The 24,126-nt window shown below is 43.3% G+C and overlaps 1 long non-coding RNA gene across 3 annotated transcripts in view; it reads right to left on the bottom strand.

Annotated features, from left to right (window-relative positions):
- Nucleotides 1–24,126, bottom strand: part of LOC141518479 (uncharacterized) — a 202,781-nt gene that overhangs the window by 26,161 nt on the left and 152,494 nt on the right. For all 3 annotated transcript variants that reach the window (XR_012477203.1, XR_012477202.1, XR_012477204.1), the window contains exon 3: nt 23,698–23,799. This is a non-coding gene — a long non-coding RNA (uncharacterized LOC141518479). The remainder of the gene's footprint in view (nt 1–23,697; nt 23,800–24,126) is intronic.

The raw sequence follows: 24,126 nt of genomic DNA, 5'->3' as shown, positions 1-24,126 counted from the left end.
GGGGATCACAAACTTCCCTTAATCTTCCTTGAAGTGGGGAGGAGACTGATGTTCCAAATTTTCATCCCCTAAACCTGGACTCTCACTCTCCTCCCAGAATGCCCCTCTCTAGCCTTGACATCAGGGTCTATTGCAAATGCTGACTGGGCTTCTGAGACCCAGCCACATACAGCGGCCCCTCATCTCCAACATATACGTAAGTTCACCTCCCAAGCCATGGGGGGCTGCCTTAGCCCCATGATTCCTCCCAAGTCCCCATTAAGAAGAATCATTTTTCAATTACCACACTGAGGAATAAATGAGATTATAGTGCTGACTTCAATTACCCTTATTAATGCTATTACCACCTTCCCCCTTCACCTCCCCTCCCTACGGATAGGTTGTATGCCATATTCCCAAACTGGACTGATTAAGAAACCATTACACCTTTAAATCAGAGGAGTATAATTACCCTACATTGATTGAGGAGGCCTAAAGACTTGGCTTTTCAGGTAGCCTGGGCTCAGCTGCAGGGGGTGGGGGTGTGGGCAGGGGCTTCATAGCAATAGGTCCTGAAGGCCTTAGCATAACCCCCCCCTTCTCACCAGAGGGCCTCAAGAGCAAGCAGTCTGTCTTTTCTCTTCCACGTTCTCTCCATTCTCTCTGTCTCTAGTCCCTTCCTCTCCTCTTTCTTTCTTCTCTATCCCCTTTTTATTCCCTTGCTCTCTCCTTTTTCTTTCCCTCCTCTCTTCCCTCTCTCCTTTTTTCTTTCCCCCTCTTCTCTTTTCCCTCAATTTTTTTCTCTTCTTTGATTTCCCCCCCTCTCTTCTTCTTTCCCTTCTCTCCTTTCTTCCTTATTTCTCTCCCCTTCTCTTTTCCCTCTATTTCCCTCTCCTCCTTCTTTTCCCCTTTTCTCCTTTCTGCCTTATTTTTCTGTCCCTCTCCTCTTTTCCCTCTATCTTTCTCTTTTCCTCTCTTTCTCTACTCTATCCCCTATTTCTTTCCCTCTTTCTCTCCTCCCTCCCTCTCTCTTCTCACTCCCCTCTGCCTCTTTTCCCTTCCTTCTCTATCTTGTCTTCCTCTTTCTTTTCCTCTCCTTCTTTCTATACTTCTCCCCTCTTCCTCCCTCTCACCTTCTTCCTCTATTTCTATTTTTTCTCTTGCAGTCCTTTCTTCATTCTCCTCCTTACTCCAAGGCAGAGAATGCCTTTCTTTCTTACACAATTGTGGGATTGAATGACCTGGACTTGAACAGGATTTATGAAGCCTCAGGCAAATAACGCCCCCCCATTTCCCCTGTGGACCCTCTGAGACTCTATGATGTGAAGGACCTGGCCAGATGTAAGGCTAAGGTGAACCCTAGAGCTGAGTTACAGGAAGGCATGCGTGGGCTCAGGGATCATCAGGAAAGACTTCCTAACCAGTCAAGTTTTCCAAAAATAGAATGGGTCACCTTGGGAGGAAGTGAGAGAACATGTCAAGGGATATTACAGGACCTTCCTACCTCTGGTAAGGGGTTTTCAGAATCATCGTAACTTAGGCTTGGAACAGACTTCAGAGTTCCTCCACTCTAAATCACAAATATCTCTCTATATCTCCAAAAGGGAGATACTCAACTTTCTCTTAAAGGTATTCCCTGAAGGACTCATAGACTTCCAGCACAATCTTTTTAAACAGCTTTGACAGTTAGGAAGTTCTGTGTTCTATCGAATTGAAGTCTTCCTTCCCCTGCCCTCCACCCATGCTCCTGCTTCTACCCTCTGGGGTAGAAGTCTGCTTAATTTCCCTTTCTATATATATGGTAGAAAACCCTAAGAGTGGTCAAGGTTATAGAGGCAGAGCTAAGATGAAATTCTGAGGTTATCTATTCCCATTCCCCATTTTATAGATCTGGAAACTGAAGTCCAAGATGAAATGACTTGTCCAAAATCACCCAGATGGTAATGACCAGAGATAGACCTTAAATCCAGGTCTACTGATTCCAAAAACCTATACTTTCTATATCCATCATATTTCTCCTAGTTTCCTTTTGTCCAGGCTAAATATTTCCAATTTCTTCAACAAATTGTCACATAGATGCATACATACCCACACATGCATAAAACATATCCTCACATGCATACATACATACATACATACATACATACACCATAGAATATCAGAGCTGAAAGGGACCGTAGAACATAGTACCAAAAATATCAGAAAGGGGAAAGTATATGGGCCATAGAATGTCAGAACTAGAAGGTCCCTTAGACAATAGAACATCAGAAATGAAAAAGAGCTTAGGAATCATCTAGAACACACTCCCAACACATATAAATAAATCATTTTACAGAAGGGGAAAACTGAGATCTCCAAAAGGTGAAATGATTTGCTTGGGGTCAGAAAAGTAGAGAAAGGCAGAATCAAGATTCACATGTGAATGATTCCAATCCCAAATAGTGGAGTTTTCACATAGAATGGGTCCAGGATTGCCCTGGCTCACATTCCCTCTGCTAATCTGGAGTATTCACTCTCAGCTGGACCTTGATCCCTCCCCAGACCCAGCGCTAGTGCCTATGAACAAAGTCCTGGCCTCCTTCTCTTGTCTTCCTACAAGAATGTTCTGGTACACTTTTCACCCTTCCACCAAGGGGTTAATTTGCTTAGTTGTAGAGGGGGTAGGGGTTCAGGACCCAGGCAATCTATCACCTTTCCAGTCCTGGTCTTTGCCCTCACTCTATGTAGGCTGATGCAGTGGGGGGGGGGGGGCGGGGGGAACAATTCAATATAGTATTGGGGGATCTGGATTCAAATTACAACTTGGTCAATTCCAGAATCTTATGGAATTTGGGGCAAATCATTTCTGAGCCTCACTTTACTCATCCATAAAATGGGAGTTAAAACAACAAGCATATATTAAGGGTCTTAATTCAAATTAGACCCCTTAACTGTGGGTTGTCAAGGCAACAAGTATTTTAATAAGCACCTACTATGTGCCAGCAAGGAATACAAAGGAGCTTATAATCTATTGATTCTAAATGTAATAATTAAGTATAGACAAGCCACAGGTCTCAGAGGAAAGTTCTAAGATTTAGGAGGATGGGAAGGACTTTTTGCAGAAGATAGGATTTGATTGAAGCAGCCAAGTGGTACTGTAGTACAGAGAGCTGGACATGGAGTCATCTTCCTGAGTTAATATCCAGCCTCAGACACTACTAGCTTTGTGACCTTGCATGAGTCACTTAACCCTGTTTGCCTCAGTTTCCTCATCTGCAAAATGAGCTGGAGGAGGAATTGGCAAATCACTCCAGTAACTATGCCAAGAAAACCTCAAAAGGGGTCATGAAGCATCACACATAATTGATATAACCAAAAAACAAAAATATGAAATTTGTAACTATTAATATTGCATATAATTATAACATGGATTGGATTGTGAGAATACTTGGTTTATTCTAATAAATAATAATTATTATTCCCCATTTCACAAATGAGACAGAGAGATAAAGAGATTTATTCAAGATAACTGAAGAGATTTAGATCATAGATGAGGAGATGGAAGGAACCTTGAAGGTCATCAATTTTGCAGAGAAAGAAACTGAGGCAAACAGAGGTAATGTGACATACCCTTGGTCTGTCAGCTTATATGTCTGAGGTGGGATTTGAACTCAGGTCTTCCTGACTGTCCCACAGTTTCTCTTGCCTTGAAACCTAGCACCCTTTGTATGAAGTCTCATCATCTCTTAGGGGAGCTTTCTTGAGACTCCTCTCAACCCACCTCATTACCCTCCCCATCCTGCCCCTGGTACTGTTTAGATCTAAGTCTCTTGGCTAGCTAAGAAGCAGTCCAGAGCCTTGAATAATAGCCCCCTCCACAGCCCAGCCCTATCCTCGGTGGCCACTGCTGGCCCTTCCAAGCTGCTACTGGAGATGAGATGCTTTCTTTGGAAGGCAGGCACAAATGCTTCACTTTGTCCATAATCAGAAAACCTTCTCTTCCAGTAGCAATCTGAGCTGCCTGGTGGTCTCACTGCCATCTTCAGTTAAATAGACACAGTGGACAAAAGGATGGGGTATAGAAATGGGGGTGGTGGTGGAAAAATTGCTTTTTGTAAATTGTGACCTTACTTGCTCCTCTAAAAGCATCTGCAGAGCCTTTCTTGGGGCCCAGGGCACTGGAAGCTGCCTCCCTCCCCTCACCAGGGGTTTGGGGAAGCAGAGCAGGCTGGTATCCAGGCAACAGGTTTGGGAAATGGATCTCAAAACCAACTCAATTCACATTACTACAAGTTAGGGCAGATCTCCCTGCAGACCCCAGGAAGGTGATTAATTTTCAGTTTTCCAGCATGAAATAAAACTAAATAAAATAAAGAAGGCACCATTACTCTCTTCTCTCCTCAGGGATGCATGTTGGGGGATGGGAAGGATTGTTTTCTTTCTATCCTCTTCTTTTCTTAGGGGCTTCTCTTGATCCCCTGTAAGCCCCATCAAAACCACATCTATTACAGTGAATCTTCCTTTAATATTAGTTTTTCCAAATTGAGCATATTCTCTCTGGGTACTCTGTTTCTTCCTTGCACAGCTAATACTGATTATGACATCATACATGATAATTGAGCTATACATTTACAAAACATTCCTTAAATAGGCATTCTGTGGGGGAGGTAGAAAAAGCATCATAACCCCCTATTTTTTTATTTTTTTTATTTTTTTTCATAACCCCCCCATTTTAAAGACGATGAAACTGAGCTTTTCAGAGGGGAAGGGACTGCTCTAAGGCTCACAACTAATAGGTGATAGAAGTGGTCGGTCCTACTGATTATATATGATACTTACTGTTCTACAAGAATAACCTCTGTTGGGATGAGCCATCATAAATGTTTATTGATTGGTTGAGGCAGTACAGGTACCATAATAGATATGAATGCCAGATTTGAGGGCAAGTCCCATCTCAGACATTTACTAACTGTGGGATCTTGGGCCCTTAACTACTCATTTTCTCATCCGTGAGATGAAGAGATGAATGATAACATTTTTGTCCACCTCTAAATCTATATTACTAGGTCACTGCATCAAACAGCAAGAATTGTCATCATGGTCATCACACCCCCCCCCCATCATCATTCATTATCACCATCATCAGCATTATCATCATCAGCATCAGCATCATCACCACCTTTTAAAATGTAACTGTGCTCTCAGTGCTATGGAACAAGCAGAAACTTAAATTTGTCATTCATTCCTCAAGGACTAATTTTTAATTTGGGAAAACCATTGAGTTGGCATCATTTAAAGGGATGCTGAAAAGACTACCTCCCCCAAATCTTCACACAGATTCTTTCCTAAGCCAGTGAGGTCTAAATATCTTGCCAGTAGATATTTACTAGCTGTGTAACCCTAGTCCCTTAAATTGCTTTCAGTCTCAGTTTCCTCATTTTTAGATTTAGGAGTATCTAAATCTAACATTATCCTTTTACAGACCCAAAATTCAAACCCAAGTCCATTGATTCTTTCCATTACAACTTCTTTTTTGTTTTATAATCAGACCTGCAATTTCATTGATCTGGGTAGTTCTGAGGAAAGATTTTTTTTCCCTAACTTCTGGATACTAACCTTAGAGTCCCTTCTGAGTTGCCTAGGAACACAGAGAAGATTAAATGACTGCCCAGAATCACAGAGTCAGTCTACGTCAGAAGTGGAATTTGAACCCAGGTCTTGTGTCTTCCAAGGCCAATTTTCTATCTGGTGCTTCACATTTCTATGTCTCTCATATAAAGAGAATAAGGTTGGCACTCTCCCTACTTCCCAGAGCTGTTGCAAAGAATAAGCCTATAATCACAGTTATATGGAAATTAGTTGATTTAAGGAATCGGTGGGTGAGGATACTCCCTTTACCCATGTAGGTCAACACCCAGTCATTCTTCTTGCCTACTGCCAGGCTCACTGACTATGTATGAGGGTGGCTCTTCTTAGCAGCTCTGCCCATATTAGGCAACCTAGAGGTTGGATGATGTGCCCAGGGTCACAAAGTTAGGAGATGAATCCAATTCTTCCTGGTCCCAAGGCTGGCCCAATTATGGGTTTTCCTACCACTGCCCCATTCTTTTTGTAAATCTTAAAACCCTGTGGAAGAGCAGGTTATTGTCAATGCTTCCCATGACTTTCCCCAGCAACAGACCTCTGAGGGAGAGAAAGCAACTGTTCTTTAGCTGATTTTACAGATAAGGAAATAGAGGCTTGCCAGAGCTTACATGGCTAACAATCATCAGCTCTCCAATTCAAACCCATGTCTCCTGACTCCAAACCCAGTGCTTTTAATATTGCCCTTAGTGGCTTGGAGCAGAACTTTGAGTTATGTCTTAGATGCCTGTGTATGATCTCATCTTCATGGGCACTTTATAAAACTAAGCCCCTCCCCCCTTATTCTGCCTCCTTTGGGACCACTGTCCCTTCAGTGAGTGGCATCATCATGATCTTTAGATGGAATGATTGCCCCCTCTTATTCAGATGCAAACATTCTGGAAGGGACACAAAATGATGCTATTGCTAGCCATTAATACCATAGCTTGATTTAGTTTGTCCAATAACCCAGTCACACTGAAAGACCTTTAGGGAACAGAAAAGAGGATGGTGAGTTTGGATTTGTGAGGACCATGGAGACAGAGGCTGGCAAATGTGTGAGCTGGGAAGGGGCAGGTGTTGGGGTCAGCTTCCCCAAAGGTAGATTCAGGGTACCAGGAGGTGACATCTTTGGGCAGAGAGGAAGAAAGCTCTCTGCTTCCCCATTTTATTTCTGGCCAGCCCGTTGGGAGGAAATGACATTCAAGTAAGGGAAGTCAATTCTGATTCACATCTACAAGACCACGAATAGAGATGTCCAATGGATCTCAGAAAGGACCAGGAACAGGGAGAATTTGTCACATCAGCAATAACCCTGAAAAGGGAGCCTGAAAGAAAGGAAAGGAGTTGGTGGGGGGGAAGGGGTAAAGGCTTGACGCCATCACTACTTTCCATTTCTCATTCCTCAGGTCTTGTGGCTGGAGCTCTGGCGTTTTCTTCTTCCTTTCCCCTTTCTTTCCCTCCTAACTGTAAGCAAATTAAACAAGCCAGCCTGCTGACATTATTTAAACACTGAGGTTACAAATTCAAACTCCCAGTCCTGGTTGGGGGGTTGGTGGGTAGCAGTAAGGGAAGGGGAGGGAGACAAAGTGGTTTAGGGAGTGAGAGTGAATCATTGATGCTGCCCAGATGCTGGGCTGGCTGTAGGCCACCTCCTCTGTGGATTGCTTTATGTCCAGCTGGGGGTGGGGGGAATGGAGGGAAAGGCCCCAAACAGATGCTCCTAGGAGAGCCCCACAGACAGAGTCAAGTGAGGGAGAGTCTGTCTCCTGGGATCGGGGACCCTACATAGGGAATGAATCCCCAGAGGGAATGTTGGGTGGGAAAAAAATGTGATGACAGACAAGGCCTGAATCTGGACCTTATTTTCTAAGTGGGAGATCACAGGGCATACAGCTTGGAGGAACTTGGGGAACAGAATGTAAAATGGCCAGACTAGAAGAGGACCTTAGCACCAAGAATACCAGAGGCAGAAGACACCTGAGAACATAGAAGGTTAGGACATAAAAACAGGATGCTATCATCTGCTACTAGAAACCTTCCCTAAGCCCTCTTAATTTCATTGCCCCTCCTTGGTTAATTATGTCCTTTTGAACCTGTATAGATAGAACTCACATACACACACACATACACACACACACACACACACACACACACACACACACACACACACACACATATTATGTACAAACCAGGAAATATAGAGATAGATAGACACATATAAAAAAGGATATACATATAAATATCCTGTGTGTGTATATTTGTTTGTGGGTTGTTGGCCCATTAGATTATAAGCTCTTTGAGGGTAGGGGACTGGCTATTCGCCTCCAATCCTGGGTCCAGTGCTTGTACAAAGTTGATACCTAATCAGTGTCTATTGATTAACTGACTGAAAGGAACCTTAGAGATAATGCAGAATAAGGGTTCTTAACCTGGGATCCATGAACTTGTTTTATTAATATTTTTGCAATTGTATTTCAAGACAATTGCTTTCCTTTGTAATCCTATATATTTTACTTTATATAGGTAAAACTTTGATTCTGACAATAGTCTTTCCCAGATAGCCCTAGGGATCCAGGGTATACATAAAAATCACTGGTATGAAGGAATATTATCAATTTACATGCTAGGTAACTAATACTCACAGATAGTTTCAGTGATTTGCCCAAGGTCACATAGCTATTAAATGGCAGGACCAGGGCCTGAACCTGGATCTACCCATTCCAGGTCCTTTTTACTACCCAAGAGGCTTCTTAAAAGGCTGATTGATCAATATAGGAATCAGAATCCAGGAAGACTAAGGTTTCAATTCCTCTTCAGATGTGAACTAGCTATTTGATTCTGAGTAAGTCTCTCTGATCTGTCTTCCCATCTATAAAATGGGGGCAATAATAAAAATCTACTTTCCTGTGATGTTGTAAGTCTCCAGCAAAGACGGGGTGTGTGTGTGTGTGTGTGTGTGTGTGTGTGTGTGTGTGTGTGTGTGTGTGTGTGTGTGTGTGCGTGTGCGTGTGTGTGTGTGTGTGTGTGTGTAAAGTGCTTTACACTTTAAGGGGGTAATTAAATGCAAATTTTGGTTGTGGATCTTATTATTATTATTACCCAAGACAAGTGTGACACAAATCTGGATTCCTATAAAAATTCTCATGACTTCAAGCTAACCCATGGACTGTGTGACCTTGGGCAAATCACTGAAACTATCTCTGAGTATTTGTTTCCTACTACTCTTCCCTTTCCCCTATATCAGCATCAAGGGGAGCCAAGTTTAATGTAGAAAGGACCCCACCCCAGGTCAAAGAACTTAGGTTTGAATCCAGGTCCTGCTATTACTACTTCTGTGACTTTAAATAAATCACTTCTTTGGGCCTCAGTTTCCCCATCTGCAGATTAAGGAGCTTTGGACCAGTGACTTTCCACAGCCACTCATGGTTCAGACTCTATGGGCCTCTGGTCTTTAAAGTCTCTGCCAGCTTTAAGGGCACTGAAGCCCATATCTGGAGGGACTGGCGCAGCCCAGAGCACCAGGGCTGTGAGGCTGGCTGGCTCAGGGCTCCCCTCTACCTTCCCTCCAAAAAACCACAAACCACTTCTGATTGTTGGTTACAGCTAAACTTGATACTTTAATACCCACCATACAAGGGGCGGGCCGCACCGGGAAGCCAAAAGGAAGGGCCGGCATTCGGAAAGTCTGGGCAGCCATAACGCCCTTCTGATGGTATACACAGACTGGCAGATCTCACTGTCTGGGTCTCAGGACATCTAGAGTCATAGGAGCCAGAGCTGAAAGACTGCTCGGAAGTCATAGCATTCAATTCCATCGTCTTGTAGAAGGTCAAGGGCCCAAGAGGGAAAGAAGGGATTCCAGAACCTATGCTCCTACCTGGTTCTTCCCACATCCCTCCTGCTTTGGCCATTTGTTATCCGGGACCCCCATCCAATCACAGAATGTCAGTCTCCATCTAGGACAGCTCGACTTTCTGAAGACTTCCCTCTCAGGAGTGATGTGGACAGAGCACTGGGTCTCCAGTCAAGAACCCTTGAGTTCTAGCTCAGTCTTAGACATTTACAAATCTTGGGAGAGTCACATTCTTTGCTTGCCTTAGTTTCCTCTACTGCAAAGTGGGGATAATAATAGCACCAGGGTTCTTGTGAGGATCAGACGAGCTCATGTTTGTTAAAGCATTTAGTTTGACTCCTTTGAAGTAGGTTAAGACAAGTTTGTCTCTGCTTGAGGGCAGTGGAGCCAGAAAGACTCATCCTCCTGAGTTCAAGTCTGATCTCAGACACTTGGTGACTGTGTGACTGAGGCAAGTCACTTCACCCCACTTGCCTCAGTTTCCTCACCTATGAAATGAGCTGGAGAAGCAAATGGCAAACCATTCTAGTATCCCTACCAAGAAAATTCCAAATGGACTCACACAGTCAGAAATGACTGAAATAATTCAACAACCACAAAGTCTCTGCTTTGAAGGCCTGCAAGGAAGGGACACTCCACCTCCTTCTTGGGACAGCCGAATCTGCTCCTGGACAGGTGCAATTGCTAAGATGGTTTTCCTTGTATAGAACTAAAATCAGCTATTTTGTGACTGTCTTATTTTGACCACTCTTCTCACACTTTAAGAGTTCTAAAACCCCTTTTTGGGGGTCAGGTATATAAGTCAGGAACAGAGCTGGGGCTCAGACCCCAGTTCTTAACAGTACAACCTGCTGCTTCCAGCAAAGTGTGAGCTTGAGCTCCCCTCCAAGGAATCTCCGAGTTAAACTTGTCTAAACTGGGCCTAAGATGGATTCTTCTCCATATATCATTCAGGGCTGACAGACCCTAGAGAATACATTTAAAGACCAGGAGATGAAGCTTTGGGGTGACCTTGGCCAAGTCTTTTCTCTCTCCCTCTCTCTCAGCTTCAGTATATCTGTTTGTAAAATGGCAGCATTGAATTAAAAAGATTTCTGAGGTTCTTTTAAACTCTTAAGAGCAAAATAAACAGTTTTTGAATTCTTTTCTCTCCATTCCGGGTATGGGGCTCACTGTGTTTTCTAGGGGTTTTTTTTTTAGTTTTTTTTACAAGGCAATAGGGTTAAGCGGCTTGCCCAAGGCCACACAACTAGGTCATTATTATGTGTCTGAGGCCGGATTTGAACCCAAGGTACTCCTGACTCCAGGGCCGGTGCTCTATCCACTGCGCCACCTAGCTGTCCCCCCCTCACTGTGTTTTCTAACACTTCAGAGGTGGGTCCATTAATTTCCCTGTGAGTGGCTATGTTTATTATTGTGGGAGATACACACACATACACACACACACACACACACACACATATATGATATATGGCTTCTAATTATTGGAAAGGAGCTGGAATTTGAGGCTCCTCTACCTTAAACTGAACCACCTCAGAATAGGGTCACAAATAGCCTAAGGATATACAAAGATCCCCCCATTCAAGTTATGTGAATTGAGTAAGAAATCATTGCCCTGTGGGTCTCAAGAATGGCCTATGCCTTTCTAGAAACCTCTACTGTTTGCCCTTCCTGACCCTTTCCCTGATCCTATCTTCAGAATACCACAGCAATGGGGCAGATAGGTGGCACAGTGGATAGAGCACTGGCCCTGGAGTCAGGAAGACCTGAGTTCAAATTCAGCCTCAGACCCTTAATAATTACTTAGCTGTGTGACCTTGGGCAAGTCACTTAACCACAGTGCCTTAAATAAATAAATAAATAAATAGATAATTTATTTGAAAAGAATAGCACAGCAGCTAAAATAAACCTAGTGAGCATCTGTAACAAAGAGGGTGACCCTTCCATTGTAAGTTTGTCCCAGTCACATTAGATTTGATTTTGCATCAGTTCAGGAGACAATATATTTTAGGAAGACTTTGATAAGCTGAGGGACAGCTAAGTGGTACAGTGAAAAGAGTATGGAACATGGAGTCAGGAAGACTCATCAACCTAAGTTCAAATCTGAGCTCAGAAACTTAGTAGATCTGTGACTGGGTATGTTACTTCACCCCATTTACCTCAGTTTTTCTCAAATGTCATATGAGTTAGAGAAGGAAATGCCAAACTACTCCAGGATCTTGGTCAAGACAACCCCAGAAGGGGTCCCAGTGAATTGGATACAACTGAAAAATGAGGGGACAGCAACTGACAAAATGAGATGCCTCCAAAAGAGGCTAACCACAGGGCTCAGAGGATCATGGCATTCAAAGATCAGTTAAGGGAACTGTAGAGATTAAATCTAGAGAAGAGACTGTGCCCCTATCCCCAAAAAGGGCATAGCAATCAAATCAGTGCTACTGTTGTGATTGAAAAAAAACCAGAGATCACAAATTTTGAGCCAGAAGGGATCTTGCAAGCCAATGATTCCAGCCTCCTCATTTTACAGATGAGAACACTGAGGAATAGAGGAGTTAAAGCTACTTGTCTAGGTCACAAAGTTTGGAAGTATCTGAGGACCAGGTCTGAAACCAGATCTTTTGCTTTATCTACCACTAGGTATACTGCTTCGAAAGGGTATGACAGTGGCAGACCTGCCCTATGGATCAACTCTATCACTTTGATGCCCAGCCCTGGCTACCATTTTTCACTGTTATTTCTTCCTAGAAGGAGGTCCATTCTCGAGGGCAGATACTGCCTCAACTGTAGCTGTTCCTCATACTCAGCTCACAGTGGCTCCCAGCTAAACTGCCTTATTACATAAGTCAGTGTTTACTGAGTTGTTTTTCTTTTATTAATTGATTAATTAAGTCAAATGTCTCAGAGGAATCCCTGCCTGGGTTACGGCATCAGCTTCCCAGCTGGCCTCTCAGTCTCCAGCCTGTCCTTGGCTCCAGCCCATACTATAACATGGCTACTGGACCAATCTTCTGAAAACTCTCTCATCACTTAAAAGCTCCTAATTACTATTTCCCAGATCCAAGCATGATTCACTCATTGCAATGACATCAATTCAATTTCATTCTACAAGTATTTGTCACGTACCTGCCCTTAACCACTGGAAAGTATTAAGAGCTTTTGGCCCACATAATTCTCAAAGGAGCCACCACTCCCGTGATCATCCCTAACTCTCCAGTTTTATGTAGCAGCATTAGGTCAAGTTCCTCTGAGGGAGTCCAGGGGTCCCTCTAGGTCTGTATCTTTCACCATGCTGCCTCCCTCTACCCAGAAAGCAACTGGCCCGGGATGAAATCAGAGACTCAATCTGGTCAGAAAAGTCCCCACAGCTGGGAGAGTCTCTCAGAAACACTCGCCAGATTCTACTAGAAGAGTCCTTGGCAGTGACAGGCAAAACAGCCCATTCTCCTTTTGACCATCTCTGGCTCTCAGGACAGTACGCTATATGGCACAGTGGGTAAAGCTCTGAGTCTGGAGTCAGGAACACTTGAGTTCAAATCTGGCCTCAGACACTTACTAGTTCTGTGACCCTGGACAAGTGGCTTCAAGTCATTTTACCCTGTTTGCCTCAGTTTTCCCATCTGTCAAGTGAACTGGAGAAGGAAATGGCAAACCATTCCAGCATCTTTGCCATTGTTTCGGTTGTTGTTTAGGTATTTCAGTAACATCCTCCTTTTCCTGAGGTTTTCTTGGGGTCACAGAGTTAGACAGAAACAACAGTAGCTCTTACAAGTTTTCATGAAGTGAAGTCCCATCTGCCTCTGAAGCTCCCTCCTCCAGTTCCCCTCCCCCTCCCACCCCAACACCCTCTTTGCGCTGCCCTTGGAGGCCAATCGGAACTCAGCTTTCTTCCACTCTGCTTTCAAACCCTTCCAGGAAAGTAAGACAGGAGCCTAGAAGTGGGGAGTCTCTAGCGGATCGAAAATGCAGTTACGTCTGACTGGAAATCCTGCCCCAGAACCAGACAAATTACTTAATCACTCGAAGAAGTAGTTTTCCTTATCTAAGAAATAAGGGGATTGGATTCAATGGCCCTATAACCTAGACATACTTGGAGTCAAGAATCCTGAGTTTGAATCCTGACTGATCGATCATTCATCCTCCTTCACACATGGCTAGGGGCAGTTAGGTGGTGCAGTGGATAGAGCACTGACCTTGGAATCAGGAGGATGGGAGTTTGAATCCAGCCTCAGACACTTGTCACTTACCAGTGACCTTGGACAAGTCCTGATTTTTCCCCATCCAGGGCCATCTCCAGTTATACTGATTTGTATCTGGCCACTGGACCCAGATGGTTCAATGGTGACTTAGCAAAGCCCCCCCACCCCCCACTCAAACCAATTCACGTGCTTGTCTTGGGATCACCTCCCTGATGTTATGGTCTTCTTTAAAAATGAAGCACAGACGTCATCAAAATCCCACATGGTTGCCCTTTTGAAATTTATTGGCAGCTGGTTTAGGAGGAATATGGAGTTAGTAGTGGACTGATAAAAGTGTGAGGCTATAATCAGAAAGCTCGAAGTTCAAATCCTGCCTCTGATACTAGCTCTGCGATCCTGGTCAAATCAGTTCACCTCTGTGAAATGGGGAAAATAACTACTTTGTGAGGCAACTCCCTATGGTTAAGATCATAGATTTCCAGCAAAAAGGGATCTCCGAGGCCATCTAGTTCAGATGAGAAAACTGAAACCCAGAAAGATTTTGTTTTGCCTCTGGTCATATAGGTTGTAAGTAGCAGGGGTAAGATTTGAACTCAGGGCCTGTGACTCCAGAGATGGCTTTTTATTTTTGGAAGCAATTGTGATTAAATGACTTCTAAGGTCACATAGCTAGTGTCTGAGGTCAGATTTGACTCCAAGGAGGGTACTTTATCCACTTCAACACATAGCTGCCGTTAGAGTCTAAGTTTAAAACACCGACAACAGCAAAAATACCTCCCAGCCTACTTAGTATGAAAAGGTTCTATTCACACCAAGGTGTCTGAAACATTAATTCTCAGTGAGGATAAAGACACCCCCAAAGACACATTAATTTCACTCTACCTCGTAGACATTCCATGGGTTCATTGGCTGGGTAGATAAACTGAGCACATACCAATCCCCTCCCAGGAGGACCCCCAGCCTATTCATCCTCTGTGCATGAACACACACACACACACACACACACACACACACACACACACACACACACACGATGTACATTTCCACTGGCTCTGATCCACTGCCATGGACCAGCAAAGAGTGACAACAACAAATCTAGTATAAACTGATCATGGAAATCATTATTTATACTTTGAATCCTAGATCTCCATGTCATTAGTCAACCACTAGGGACCTGGGTAGAAGTATTCCTGTCACAGACCCCATCAAGAGTCTTCTGATGCTGCAAAGACTACAGAACACCTGACCACCAGCAATTAGCGGGCAGCTCCGTCGCCAGGGGCCGGCCCGCCAGACGTCCCTGCTGACAGTAGAGGACTGAGAAGTCACGCTGGCCAGTTTCTCAGGATGTGCAGTGACTGCAAATGATGCTCTGCCTAGGAGAGAGGCTGGGAGAATCACACTCCGGATTCTGGTGTGGAGATGAGCTACCAAAAAGCAAGGAGAGAAATACAGCAGCCCTTGTTTTGTTTGTGTGAGACTGAGCTCATTGGGAAGGGCAGCACACGGACTCCTGTTTTTTTGAACTGAATGGGGTGAGTTCCCCAGGGGTACCTGTGAAGCTAAACCATGACTCCAGTGCAAGGGTCTTCCCTAAAGGAATCGAGTTAATGGGTCTCAAGGAAGGCAGCCAGCCTTCCAGTCACATCTAGTGGTGAAATACTTACTAGATAATGTCTCACTCCAGTATTGTAGCAATGGCTCTCTAATGCTCCCTCCTGTAGGGGCTAAGCAAATTCTCCCATCTCCATTTGAACCTGCTATCCTTTAATTCACAATCAGGGTTCACATTCCTTCCCTGTGTCAAGAAATTGGGTCCTGCCTCCAAACCCATCAAAATACTTGATTTGAGGGGCAGTTAGGTGGCAGAATGGGTAGAGCACTAACCCTGGAGTCAGGAGGACTTCAGTTCAAATCTGGCCTCAAACACTTAATAATTACCTATGTGAACTTGGGCAAATCACTTAACCTTCCATTGCCTTGCAAAAAACAGAATCAGAAAAATTCTTGATAAGATATGGTTTTTCCTGGCATCGCAGAATAAGAGGAAAGGGACCCTAGAACACAAGTATTGAACTCAGAATGGCAGCAGAAGAAGAGACCTTAGAATGAAGAATGTCAGAGCAGGAAAGGGCCACTAAATATAAAACATGGACATGTCAAAGCTAGAAAAGACCTTAGAACATAAAATCATAGAATCGAATCCAATTTTTTTTTATTATTATTTTTGCAAGGTAATGGGGTTAAGTGACTTGCCCAAGATCACACAGCTAGGTAAGTATCTGAGTGTCAGGTCCTCCTGACTCCAGGGTCAGTGCTCTATCCACTGTGCCACCTGACTGCCCCATCTTCAAAAAAAATTCCCAGCATAATAGCTTCTGCTTGAGCAACCCTTGATTATCTTGACTACCCAGGCCTCTTTTGGACAGCTCATGATGTTAGCAAGTCCCACCCGACCCCTTAGCCCAACAAACAAAACCCAATTTTGCAACTACAAATTTTTGAACTTTGTCCCCTTTGCAACTTGTACCCGTGCCTTTGCCTCTGTCCTGTGGGCAGCCCAAGCAAGTCCATTACATCTTTCACATAAAAGATGAGAAGACAGCTTCTCACCTACCTGCAGAGAACTATCTTTCCCCTCTCTTTTTTCCCTCCAGATTAAGTATCTTCAGTTCCTTCAAAAGGTCCTATGTGACCCCACCTTTACCATCCTAACTGACCTCCTCCGGATGCTCTCCAGTTTGTCAATGGCTTTCTAAAATGTGGTATCCAGAACTGAATACAACACAACTCCAAATATGAACTGAGACAAAAGTAGAAGGGACCTCAGAACAGAGAATGTCAGAGGTAGAAGAAACTTAGAACATAAGATGGCAAAGAGAAACTATTTTTGAACAAAGAGAGGCAACATGATGCAATGAATATGGTGCTGGATTTGGAGTCAGAAAGACAGGTGTCCAAATTCTAAGTCTAACACTTAGCACATCACTTAACTTTTAATTGTCTCAGTTTCCTCATCTGTAAAATGAACCTTTCCAAATCCTAGTGCAATCACTAGATGTTTTCTTGAATCCCTATCAGGACTAGATAATTATTTTGGATTTTTTTGGTATGTATATTCCATATACTTAGCTATGTCCCTGTAGTCTCTCTCCCCATGTGCTTCATTTTTAAAGACCATAACATCAGGGAGGTGATGAGAAGACAAGCATATGAATTGGGTTTGAGGGGTGAAAGGGCTGTGCTAAGTCACCATCAAACCATCTAGGTCCAATGGCCAGATACAAATCAGTATAACTGGAGATGGCCCTGGATGGGGAAAAATCAGGACTTGTCCAAGGTCACACAGCTAATAAGTGACAAGTGTCTGAGGCCAGAACTGAGAAGGTCCTTAGAATATAGAAAGTCAGAAAAGGAAGACTGAGGATTGTAGAGGTCAGGTGACTTGCTAGAGAGTCAGACAGAACATGACGGGGCGAAGACTAAAATCCTAGTCTCTGAACTCACCTTCTTCATTTCAAACCATTGATGGGTGCCTGCTATTCCCATTTACAGACGACAAAACTGAGGATGGGAACGGTTAAGTGATTTACCCAGGTGGGTTGGATTTGGACTCAGTTCTTCTGACTGTGCAATGTCATGCTACCCGGATCATCCCTCCTCTCTCCATATGACTTCCTTCCTGGAAGGACACACTCACCAGACCCACCTTCACAAGAGGATAATAATTGGGGTGGCTGATATTTGGATGACACCTCTAGGAAAAGATCAATAGGGCTGGATATGATAAAGTTTCAATCAGATAAAGACTGGGTTCCTATATATAAATGGGCTTTTGAAAGCAAAAGAACACCCCCTTGAAAGCCCCCTTAGGATTTCATGTTTCTATCAAGGTTCAGCTCAAGGGCCAATTTCTACAAATGCCTCCTTCCACCTTAAATTAAATCACTATGCCATTTACTTCTTATGGAGGGGGTAGCTTAGAAATGCACTTGGATTTAGAAGCCATAGCTTCAAGCTGTGACTCTAACCACAAGCTGTGTGATTTTTGGAGCAAAGTCCTTCACTTTTCTGAGACTCAGTTTCCTCACCAATAAAATGGTGATTATAATCTCTACCCTCTTCATAGGAATCTACTGAGGGAAGTGCTTCATAAACCAAAGTGTGTTGGAGAACTATTGAGTTACCATCATTAATTCTGGCTGTTTCCCAAGGATTCTAGTTCTGGGTTCCAGTTCCTGCTTAGCTACTACTAATCTGGCAAATTGAACCCCTCAGTTTCCCTCTCTGTAAAGCAAGGGGAGCGGGGAGTAAATTTAGATGATCTTTTAATGCCTCTTCTGAATTCTATGTCACAAGCATTTTGAACTTGAGAGAGCATTTCTCAGGCTTTGGCCATCCCCCAATTCCCTCCCTTCCCCAAGACTAGTAAACCCCCAGAGCAGGCGCTCTGCTGATGTCAATGTTTTTATGAGTGGGAAATGAAGGGAGCATGAACATAGCGGGAGGAAACAGTGATGCATGTGATTATACCCAGAGAACTTAGTGGAAGCATTTGCCAAGGATATGGCTGCTGTGGCCCCAGTCTTTCTCCTGGTAGATCATTTAGTGCTGAACCCAGGGTCTCTCCCAGTGGAGTCCTTTGTCCAGGTGCTAACTCAGCAGAGCAGAACAGCCACCTGCCCCTTGCTTGCTCCAGCTCATTCTTACTACCGCCTTTGACCAGAAGAGATATGGAGAAGCCAGACGTAAGAGGAAGCCTTGGGAGTACAGGAAAAAAGCTGGATGTGGAAGGAGACTTTCTGGGTTCTGGTCTACATTCTACCACTTTCTAACTATGAAGTCCTTCATCCCTCTGAGCCTCATTTTCCTTATCTGTAAAATGAGTACAAGATTTGGATTGCCAAATGGGGGAAAGTGACCTGTAAACCTGAATGTGCCATTGGCAAAGGATGGCTGGAATGCGCTCTCTCTGTCTCTCTCTCTGTCTCTCTCTCTGTCTCTCTCTCTCTCTCTCTCTCCCCTCCCCTCCATCCTCATCTCTTAGAATCCCTTCTTTCTTTCCAAAGCTCATCTGAAGCACGAACTTAGATCAGAAGTCTATCTTTGTCTTCCAAGGGGCAGTATCCCCAGTTACAGTGTTTATATAATAGAATTATATCATATTTATATAATAAAATTAAATTGTATTTCTATAATAGAATTACATTGTATTTATATAATAGATACGATATATAATAGTCATGATATTGTATTTGTGCGATACAAATATATTTTACTTTACATTTTTTTGGTATGTATATTCCATATACTTAGCTATGTCCCTGCAATCTCTCCCCAAATATAATTAATTATTTTGTATTTTTTGGTATGTATATATATATATATATATATATATATATAACATATACTTAGCTATGTCCCTGCAGTCTCTCCCCAATATAATATAATGATAGTTAGCATTTTATGTAATTTTTGCTGTTGTTCAGTTGTTTCAGTCATATCCAATTCTGTATAACCCAGTTTGGAGTTTTCTTGGAAAAAATATTGGAAGTGGTTTGTCATTTCCTTCTCTGGTTCATTTTACAGATGATGAAACTGATATAAACAGGGTTAGGTGACTTGCCCAAGATCACACAGTAAATGTCTGGGACTGGATTTGAACTCAGGTCTCTCTACTCAGAGGCTCAGCTCTGTCTCCATGGTGCCACCTAGCTGCCCCCATATGTATTGATAATGCAACTTAACATAAAATTTGCACAGCACTTTAGACCTGGGATCTCACTTGAGATTATACATCATTCTTTAAAAGTAACGGCTGTTTTATTTTGGTCTGTATATCCCCAGGACCTGGTAGTAGCTGGTGTTTCATAGATGCTTACTGATTAGTTGATTTGGAGTCAGAAAGTCACAACTCCTCCTCTACCCCTTTCAGCCTGTGTGACCCTCCCTAGGGCTCAGGCTTCTCATCTATGAAATGAGGCAGTTGAACTAGAAAACCTCTGAAATCCCTTCCACTAATAGATCTATGAGCCCACTGTCTCATCCAGGTCTCAGATTCCTCATTTGTCAAATGAGGGGCTGGAATTCTGAAGACTTTTTTAGTTTGAAAGAGGAACTAAATTTGGAGTCACTGAGTCTGAGTCTGAATCTCAGTTTTGCCATCTGCTAGATACATGACCTTGAACTTCTTGTGCCTCAACTTCCTCAGTTATAAAATGAGGGGCTGGAAGGAGAAGAATTACAAGGGCCCATATAGTGAAAAGAATACTGAACTTGTCATTAGATTTGTCTTCTTGGCTGCAAATGTCAGCTTGGATATGTCACTTCACATCCTTGGGCTTCAGTTTCCTTATCTCTAAAACAAGGGGTTTGACTTGGGTGGCCCCCTGAGGTCACATCCAGCTCTAGATGGGTGCTTCTATGCAGTGGGGCAGAGGCACATCCTTGGTTTAAGAAACTATGGCATCTGTTCCTACTGGCCTAAGAGCAAGGTTTGAGGATTGGGATGCTAGTAGAGTCTGGTGAATTTGGCCTTCTGAGGGGCTGCCAGCAGCTGGCTTCTGCCTGCTGTTACCAGGCCCGTCATGCCTTCATTATCCTGGAAGGGTGTTGGAAACTAGGGGTGGAGGGAGTCTGGTGTGTGAAGGGAGGAAGTCACAGGGGCAGATGTTGCCAGATCAGCAGATGTTACCTCTCAAGGCTCTACCATCTTTCCAAAAATAAAAATAAAAAAAAAAATCCCCAGACTCCTTTCAGGACACAAATCAGTCAGACAGTGAAAAGGGGCCTTGAAGGAAGAAGGAAATATAACTCCAGAGTATTTTTGTCCGGGGGAAAGAAGTCCAGCCAAAAAGGAAAACTGGTTTTCCTATCCAAACTTGCTTCATTTGTGTAAGTCCCAAAGCCGGTGATGGCCCACTTATGAGTGCAGATGTGAAGATCAGTTTTACTGAGCAGAGTAAATGATCTGAACAATGGCACCTTGGTGAATTCGATGGTGTTTGATCCCTGATCACATGTCTAGGATAGAAATACATGAAAAGGAGAATCTGAAGTACTCCAGAGGCAGCCTTGTATAGAGGAAAGATTGCCAAGTTTGAAAGCCCTGAGTTCAAATGTGGACTCTGCCACTCATTCTCTGGGTATCCTTGGGCAAGTCCCTTTCCTCTCTAGACCTCAGTTTCCTTACAGGCAAAATGAAGTGGTGGAACTAGACAGTCTCCAAGGGGCCTTCCAACTTTAACTGAAATGGTCTGGAATGAATGAATCTGGGAAGGGGAATGAGGAACAAAGGGGAGATGGGGGCCAAGTTCTCCTTGTGGCTCCAGCTGGCACCAGTGAGCCCCTCCCAATGGATGCCTCCTGTCACAGCCCAATGATGGAGAGTGCCAGAGGATCTCAGCTGGCAAACAGAGGCTGGCCCCTAAGTGGCATATGGGTGGGCACGAGAGCTTTTTTCTCAATGCCAAAAAGATGAATGGCTGCTCTATGCCCATTGGGGGAGGGATTGAGGTAATGGGGAATGCATGAGGTGTGATGCCACTCCTGGGGGTTCTGGGGCCCAGCCAGCCTTCCCTGCTGTCTAGGATGAATCCCAATGACCTCTTGTTTGGGATTTTCCTTGGAGATTTTAGATCTGAGATGAAATAGAATTTTCAGAGCCAACAGGGATTTTAGAGACGACCCTTTCCTTTTTATCTTGTAATACAACCATTTCCTTTTTATTTTGTATACAGCTTGATTTTTTTGAACGTTATTTTCCCCCTTAGATTTCAAGTTCCTTAAAGGCTAGGAATGTCTTTTGCCTTTCTTTGTATCCTTAGTACTTAGCATCATGACTGTCACATAGCTATTTAGTTATTTCAGTTGTAGTCAACTCTTTGGGACCCCATTTGGGGTTTTCTTGGCAAAGACAATGAAATGCATTGCCATTTTCTTCTCCAGTTCATTTGACAGATGAGGAAACTGAGGCAAACAGGGTACAGTGACTTACCCAAGGTCACACAGCTAATAAATGTCAGGTTGAACTTAGGGACTTCACATCTGGTACTCTATACCCGATGGAGTCCCCTAGTTCCATAGTGGGTGTTTAATAAGTGCCAACTGACTGGTTGACAAAAGCAGAAACCAAAGGCTCAAGATCCGACCTCATCTTGAGCAGAGTCATCTAGCTAGTAAAGAACCAATGGGATTCCAGTCTCCCTGGACTGGGGGCTGCAGATGACTTTAGTAATCCAAATTCTCTCTTTTGACAGATGGAGAGACTAAGTCTCAAAGAGGGAAAAACAACTTGTTGAAGCTCTTGAGCAAGTAAGCTGCAAAGATGGGATTTAAGCTCAAGGCTCCTCATTCCAAGTCCTCTGCACCAGTTGGTTGCTCCTCTCTACTCGACAAGTGGGAGATTTGGGCAATGAGGCTTGGAGAGCGCTAACTGGTCCAATAATATGCCATTCATACCGCAGGACACCAAGGTCTTGACTCTGCATTTACTAACTGTGTGATCTTGGCCAAATCACCCTCTCTGTGCCTCAGACCAGGTGGCTTCCAAGATCCCTTTCAGCTCTAAATCTCTGATTCTGTAAGAAACCTACCCACAATCTTCACAAAGCTGAGGAATTCGATAGCTAGAACCCATCCAACATAATATTTCTTTAAAGGGAAGATGGATGAAAATGATCACAATTGGCAGCATAGCAGCATGGATGTCCAAGGCTTAGGACAACAGATATGTATTTCTTTTTTTTAAGGTTTTTGCAAGGCAAATGGGGTTAAGTGGCTTGCCCAAGGCCACAGAGCTAGGTAATTATTAAGTGTCTGAGACCGGATTTGAACCCAGGTACTCCTGACTCCAAGGCCGGTGCTTTATCCACTACGCCACCTAGCCGCCCCAATACTAGCTATTTCTGAAAGGTAAGTTATTTTTTGTAAACTAAATTCTATTTCAATGTTGAATTCTATCTTTACATATAATTGGGAAAAATAAAATACAAAAAAGAAACAAGAGAGGAAAAAAGTACCACAGGTGGAAAAAAAATCCTATTTTAAAAGTGTATGTCAGATATGATTTCTCTCTCATCACATTCAACTTAGATCAATGTATAGCATGGAATCAAGGTAAATACTAACAGAATGAGTGCTTTCTGTGGGGGTGGAGGGAGGGAAGTGAGATTAGGGGAAAATTTGTAAAATTCAAAAATAAATAAATTTTTTAAAAATGTATGTCATCTTGGCAGCTAGGTGGTGCAGTGGATAGAACACTGGACCTGGAGTCAGGAAGGCTCATCTTCATCTAGGCACAGACCCTTAGGCCTTGTATAATCCTGGGCAAGTCACTTCACCTTGTTTGCCTCAGTGGCCTCATCTGTCAAATGAGCTGGAGAAGGAAATGGTAGATCACTCCAGTATCTCTGTCAACAAAACCCCAAAAGGGATCACTAAGAATCAGACACAATTGAAACAACTGACCAACACTATGTAAAGCAATTCAAAATATTACTGTCCTGCAAGAATAATTTTGAGAAACTTGGGAAGGTTTCTATGACTTGATGCAGAGCCAGGTCAGCAAAACCAAGAGGTTTTATTAATATATTAATAATCACAATAATATTTAAAAATCTTAAAAGATTTCAGATCCCAGAACAATATAATGCTCAATCCTAACTTCAGTGAGCTGACAGGAAGAATGCTTCCCACCTTTCAGCAGAGAGGTGAGGGTCTTATAAGTAGAGAATAGGGCATACATGGATCAATACAGTCAAAGTTATTTTACTTCCCTGGACTTTCTTGTTACAAAAGAATAGTCAATAAAGGTAAGAGGGAGTCTCTGAGTAGAGCCAGTGACAAAGAAAAAGAACACTTTTAAAAAATACTAATTCAAAGGTATCTATGTTTTTGTAAAGTGAAGAATCAATCGTTTTTGTGAATGTGAACATTATCTATTTCAGTATAGAGTCCCCTGTAAGAGAGGGCCAAATGTGTGGATCTGGGATATGATCTCTGGGTAAAACTCTAACACTTTTACCAGATCAAATCCCACAAAATCAGAATGAGGGCCTTCCTTACCTCCCAGTCAAGTTGGACTCCAAGGGAAAGGTCCGTGTTTTTCAGTTCAGGGCCACCAGAATCCCACTATGCCAGTTCCCAGGTCATCCAAAGCAAATTTGCCTGTTGGGCAAAAGCAGAACCAACAATGAGCTTTCCTCTAGATTGCAACCAGCACTCTCAGGGTGGCTCCCCCACAATCAATCCTGGGGATCTCCTAATCCAATCCCAATGACCTTGAAATTCATGACAAACAAGGATAATTTGTGATATTGAGTAAAAAGACAAGAAAATACTTGGGGGGGGGGGGGATCATAGCTATAAATACCGGAAAGGTCATTCCTCAAGAAAAGTAACCGAACTCAAGAGAGAAGAACCAGACGTTCTAATAATGAGAGCAATCCCTAAGTGAGCGGCATCTCATAGGAATGTGTTCACTGTTACTCAAAG

The sequence above is a fragment of the Macrotis lagotis genome, chromosome 3, assembly GCF_037893015.1.
Source record: "Macrotis lagotis isolate mMagLag1 chromosome 3, bilby.v1.9.chrom.fasta, whole genome shotgun sequence".
Lineage (NCBI taxonomy): Eukaryota > Metazoa > Chordata > Mammalia > Peramelemorphia > Peramelidae > Macrotis > Macrotis lagotis.
The sequence above is the reverse complement of the archived record's forward strand: the minus strand, read 5'-3'. Positions and strand labels throughout refer to the sequence as shown.